We start from the raw sequence: 6,957 nt of genomic DNA, 5'->3' as shown, positions 1-6,957 counted from the left end.
CGCCACCTCGCCCGGCTAGTTTTTTTGTATTTTTTAGTAGAGACAGGGTTTCACCATGTTAGCCAGGATGGTCTCGATCTGCTGACCTCGTGATCCGCCTGTCTCGGCCTCCCAAAGTGCTGGGATTACAGGCTTGAGCCACCGCGCCCAGCCAAGACCTGATTTTTTATAAGGGGCCCTTGGAGCCAGGTGAAGAACAACAAAATCTAAAGACCACAAGAGGGAGAAGCAAGATAGAAAAATCAAGTAATAATAATAATGATAATAATAATGACAATAATAAAAATAAGAACTCCACTCAAAATTTGCCTAACATGTTTGTTTTAAAACACAAAGTTAACACCAAAAAGGTAAAACAAAGTAAATATTTAGAACCTTAAATTCATTGGAGATGCAATTAAATGTATAGAACAATCTTCCAAATATTTATTAATATAAGGATGATCAGGATGCTTTAATACATTAATGAAGACATAATATTTTCTAAAATGACACATAAATTAAGAAAATAAAATAGCCATGAAAATACAATGAGTGTATAAAAACAAATCAGTTATAGACTTTTGCAGTAAGAAATATAACACACAATTTTAAAAACAATAAAGAGGATAATGTCCACACCTACCCTTAAAGGGAAGAAGTTGTGTATTGGAAGATGTCATGAAGGAATCTACCCAGATTCTAATACAGACAGGCAAAAGAATAACATTTTGAAAGCACAACTTAGAGACATAAATGACTGAGAGACTAAATTTAGATACGATAGTTTCCTAAGCAAAAGAATGAAGAAAATGGGGAAGAAACAATTTTGAAAAGATTTCACCAAAAATATTCCAGAATTGAAAATAATTTGTCTTTAAATCACTAATAAAATACATTCCACTTAATGAATATAATTAAGGTAAATTTATACTCAAGCAAATTGAAATTTTTGTAACTGAAGATGACCTGAGTCTTTAGATCAAAAATGAACCCTGAGAACAAAATAGAATAAACAAAAAATAAATTCTCAATAAATGTAAATGACCAACAGTTTTCTCAGATGACTATCTTTCCTCCATACTCTACATTTCACTGTGTGTAGACTTCCTGGAATTTCTATTGGATCAATATTATCATCTATCAACATATCTTGTATGTCTCTTACCTGTTCTTTAAGATATTTTTTCTTTCTTTCACTCTTCACCATGTTCTTGACACTTTTTTCAAAACAAAATTCACAAAGAATACAAAATTTAGAATTTATTTCCTACAAAGGAACTGCAAAATTCATTTTTCATTACTCATTTACTACTCAGACTAAAGAACTGCAAAATTTAAATGGAAAAAAATTCCTTAATTTGAAAAAGAGTACCCATAAAACCTACAGAATCAACATACAAAAATCACTAGAATTTCTATACACCAACAACAGTCAAGCCAAGAGCCAAATTGGGAATGCAATCCCATTCACAATTGCCACAAAAAGAATAAAATACACAGGAATACAGCTAACCAGGGAGGTGAAAGGTCTCAACAATGAGAACTACAAAACACTGTTCAAAGAAATCAGAGATGACACAAACAAATGGAAAAACATTCCATGCTCGTTGATAGAAAGAATCAATATTGTTAAAATGGCCATACTGCCTAATGCTATTCCTATCAAACTACCAATGATATTCTTCACAGAAGTAGAGAAAACTATTTTAAAACTCATATGAAACAAAAAAAAGAGCCCAAATAGCCAAGGCACCCCTAAGCAAAAAGAACACAGCTGGAGGCATCATGCTATTTGACTTCAAACTATACTTCAGGGCTACAGTAACCAAAACAGCATAGTACTGGTACAAGAACAGACATATGGACTAATGGAAGAGAATAGAGAACCCAGAAATAAGGCCTTACACCTACAACCAACTGATCTTCAACAAAGCTGACTGAAAAAAGCAATGGGGAAAGGACTCCCTATTCAATAAATAATGCTGGGAGAACTGGCTAGCCATATGCAGATGATTGAAACTGGACCCCTTCCTTACACCATATGCAAAAATCAACTCACAATGGATTAAAGACTTAAATGTAAAACCCAAAGCAATAAAAACCTTGCAAGACAAAATCTAGGTGATATTGTTCTGGACATAGAAACGGACAGAAATTACACGATGAAGACACCAAAAACGATTTCAATAAAAGCAAAAATTTACAAATGGGATCTAATTAACTGAAGAGTTCTGCACAGTAAAGGAAATTATCAACAAAGTAGACAGACAATCTACAGAATGGGAGAAATTATTTGCAAACTATGCATCTGACAAAGGTCTAATATCCAGCATCTATAAGGAACTTAAACAAATTTACAAAAAAAAAAAATCCCATTAAAAAGTAAGCAAATGGTATGAACAGACACTTCAAAAGGAGACATGCAAGCAGGCAACAAATGTATGAAAAAATGCTCATCACTAATCATCAGATAAATGCAAATCAAAACCATAATGAGATACCATCTTACATCAGTCAGAAGGGCTACTGTTAAAAAGTCAAAACATAACAGATGCTGGTAAGGCTGCAGAGAGAAAAGGGAACACTTATACACTGTTGGTGGGAATGTAAACTAGTTCAACCACTGCAGAAAGCAGTTTGGAGTTTCTTTTCTTTTCTTTTCTTTTTTTTTTAAATTTTCTTTTTATTTTTTTGACACGGAGTCTTGTTCTGTTGCTCAGACTGGAGTGCAATGGCACAATCTTGGCTCACTGCAACCTCCGCCTCCCAAGTTCGAGTGATTCTCTTGCCCCAGCCTCCCAAGTAGCTGCGATTACAGGCACATGCCATCACACCTGGCTAATTTTTGTATTTTTAGTAGAGACAGGGTTTCACCATGTTGACGAGGATGGTCTTGAACTCCTGACATCAAATGATCTGCCCGCCTCGGCCTCCCAAAACGCTGGGATTACAGGCATGAGCCACTGCACCCAGCCCTGGAGATTTCTTAAAGAACTAAAAATAGAATTACCATTTGACTCAGCAATCCCATTGCTGGGTATACACCCAAAGTAATATAAATCATTCCATTATAAAGACACATAAACACATACATTTATTGCAGCACTAGTCATAATAGTAAAGACATGGAATCAACCTAAATATTAAAAACTGGTAGACTAGACAGAGAAAATATGGTATATATACACCATGGAATACTATGCAGCCATGAAAAAGAATGAGATCATGTCCTTTGTAGGAACATAGATGGAGCTGAAGGTCTTTATCCTTAGGAAACTAACACAGGATCAGAAAATCAAATACCACATATTCTCATTTATACATGGGAGATAAATGATAGGAACACATGGACACGTAGAGGGGAACAACAGGCACTGGGGCCCATCAGAAGGCAGAAGGTGAGAGGAGGGAGAGGATCATGAAAAACAATTAATGGGTACTAGGCTTAATACCTGAGTGATGAAAGAGTAGGTACCACAAACCCCATGACACGAGTTTACTTGTGTAACAAACCTGCCCATGTACACCTGAACTTAAAAGTTATAAAAAGAAAAAGAGTATCCATAAAACCTACAGAATGTATTCTGTGACTGACATCAGTTTAAAATTTATCTCATCTTACTAATTTTTTAAAATTTAATAACTTTGTTTTTCTTAGAGTTTTAAGTTGATACACATATGTATGTACACATATAAATATATATTTATATATGTGTATAATACATATATACACATATTTCTTGGTTCATTATAATGCCTTTTGTTTCATAACCTTTTGATTTTCATAGAAACTATAATTTTAGTTGTGTCTTCAAGTCTTTGTCATATTCTCTTAAAATTTAATTTTTCTAGTATGAAGAGGTGATATTACAAATTATCAAAGGTAAAAGACAATGATCTAATCAGAGCAACAATGCTACTGACAGGGACTTCTCATCAACAAGAAGAGCTCAGAAGATAATGAGCTACTGTTGTGACTGTGCCAAGAAGGGGAGAAGCTGTCATTCCACAATTTTATATCTGCAATAACTCTCTTGAATGAATGAGAGCAAAGTAAGCTATTATTGGATATACAAATCAGAAGGGTACCGAGGACCTGCAGATCCTCAGTATACCACTATATTCCTCAATAAGAACAAAAGTGAACCCAGAGGTAAATCGAATATATGAAAACAATATTTACACATAATTTCAAATAGAACACCTCAGTAAATTTTATAAACAATGGGCTATAAAACGATTATTTTGGTGTTTTGAAAGGGTGACATTAAATCTTTTGGAAATAAGTAAACAGAGGGAGATGTGTGATAAGTAAAGAATGCTAAGATTCTTGATGAAAATTGAAACTAGGACTGACTTTAGATTTGTTAAAATAGTGTATTAAATTTTAGCAATTAATAAGAATCATAAAAATAAAATATATGGTTTCCAAAATTACAAAGTAAATAAAAGAAATTTGAAAGCATTATCAATCCAACAGCAGGCCAAAAAAGAAAAAAAACAATTTTTTTTTGGCAAATAGAAAACACAAAATAAGGAAGGTATAAATAAGTCTGTGTATATGGATTATCACATTATATGTAATTATAGGGCATTAAAAGACAGAGTTAGGCACTTTAGATGAAAAACAGAAAATCAAGTTACAAAATCTTTATGTGTCACACCTAAACCCCTTAAACATAAATTCTCTTCTTTTCTGTCTAACGCACACAAACACACAGATGCACACGCACACAAACGCATGCGCATACACACGCACGCCCCCACACAGAAATTAAAACTAAAATAATGAAAAACATATTGTAGAAACTGGTAGTAGCAATTTTGTTATCACTTACCAGCATGCATAAGCATGTAGGTGATACTGTACAATAATAATGAAAAGAAAAATCCACAAAGAATGAACAATTCAGAATTTATATCCTATGAAAAGACTGCAAGATTCAAAGAGAAAAAAACCTTTCCTGAATCTGAAAAAGAATATCCATAAAACCAACAGAAACATTATACTTAATGGTGAATGTTTAAAAGCTTTCCCCCTGCATTAGAATATAAGATGCTCCTCTAATACCACTTCTATTTAATGTTGATTCATAAAGTAGCCAGTGATAACACCAAAAGAAAGAGGAAGAGGCATAAGACTTAAAATGAAGACTATCAAATGTCATTTTACAACACCAAGATTTTCTTTGTAGAAAATTTTAAACTCAGTACATGAACTATTGAAATTAATGTGTATTTACAAAAACTTCTGGATTCAAGGTCAATGTACAAAATAAATAAGATATGTATATATACATGTATACATTCATATAATTGTGTGTTTACAGATTGGAAGTTTTGTAAAGATTCTAAATCTATTCAATTTGATCTATACTTTCAATGAAATTCACATCAGAATACCAGCAAGTTTTTCATCAACGAAAATTAATAATTGTACTCTAAATGTTATATGAAATACAGAAGGTCCAGAATAGCCAAGGAAACCTTGAGAAAGAAAAATGAATGGAAGAACTTACTCCATGGACTCTCCAGACTTATAAAGCTACAGCAATTAAGTGACTGTGGCAGTGGAAGAAGGATAAACAAATAGACCGGTGACATAGAGTGGTTAACCCAAAAATCCAGAAGAATGACCAGGTGCGGAGGCTCATGCCTGTAATCCCAGCACTTTGGGAGGCCGAGGTGGGTGGATCACTTGAGGTCAGGAGTTCGAGACCAGCCTGGCCAACATGATAAAGCCCTGTCTCTACTAAAAGTACAAAAATTAGCAGGGCGTGGTGTTGGGCATCTGTAGTCCCAGCTATTTGGGAGGCTGAGGCAGGAGAATCGCTTGAACCCAAGAGGCAGAGGTTGCAGTGAGCCGAAATCATGCCACTGCACTCCAGCCTGGGAGACAGAGCGAGACGCTGTTAAAAAAAAAAAAAAAAAAAAAAAAAAAAAAAATTCCAGAAGAATATGCACACTCTTGGTCTAAGACAAAGTTGGCACTGGTGTTTTTGAAAAATAATATTATGCTGTGTCAGTTGGCTATCCATGTCGAAGAACACCAAAGCATGGCCCCTCCCACACACATGCACAAAAATAAACTTCAGGTCAGTTTTAGATCTAAATAGGAAGGATCAAAACAAACTCTCCAGAATACAAGCTAGGGGTATATTTTTGAGAGCAGCAAACGTTTCTAAAACAGAATCCACACTGAAAATGTTGTGTCATTACAGTTTTACAAATAGAGACAGGATTCTGTTTTCCTTTTCCATTTTTAAAATGTAAGAAAACACATTATTTTAAAATACTTCTCAAAAGTGAGAAACATCTCTCCCTCTAAATGGATGTAAAGAGAATAAGAATGCATTCAATTGTGTTTATTTTTTAAAAGCAAAATTTTCACTGAATGTGTTGCCAGATACATTATTTTTGTAATAGGAATATTTTACTGTACTTAACACCGGCCAGGACTTTCCCCAAAAGTTTAATATGTGACACCATAGTCAAGTTATCCCACTCTAGGATCTGATAAAGGGTTTCCATGAGATGAAGACAACCATTGCTGGCACACAAATCAGGAAAAGCTTATCCGGCTTGTCTGACACCTATATGGGCTTCTCTGCTGTTAGAAGAAATAGGAGAGAAATCCTTGTCAAATAACTCTAGGACTTTCTCCCGGCACCTGACATCTCCCTCCAAGGCAACAAAGAAAAGGACTCGGGAAGGGGAACATCACACACCGGGGCCTATCATGGGGAGGGGGGAGGGGGAAGGATTGCATTGGGAGTTATACCTGATATAAATGATGAATTGATGGGTGCTGACGAGTTGATGGGTGCAGCACACCAACATGGCACAAGTATACATATGTAACAAACCTGCACGTTATGCACATGTACCCTAGAACTTAAAGTATAATTAAAAAAAAAAAGAGAGAACGAAAATAAAATTATAATCCAAAAAAAAAAAAAAAAAAAAAAAAAAAAA

This window comes from Rhinopithecus bieti, unplaced genomic scaffold (genome assembly GCF_001698545.2).
Source record: "Rhinopithecus bieti isolate Rb0 unplaced genomic scaffold, ASM169854v2 scaffold_23862, whole genome shotgun sequence".
NCBI lineage: Eukaryota > Metazoa > Chordata > Mammalia > Primates > Cercopithecidae > Rhinopithecus > Rhinopithecus bieti.
This window is presented reverse-complemented; position numbering follows the sequence as displayed.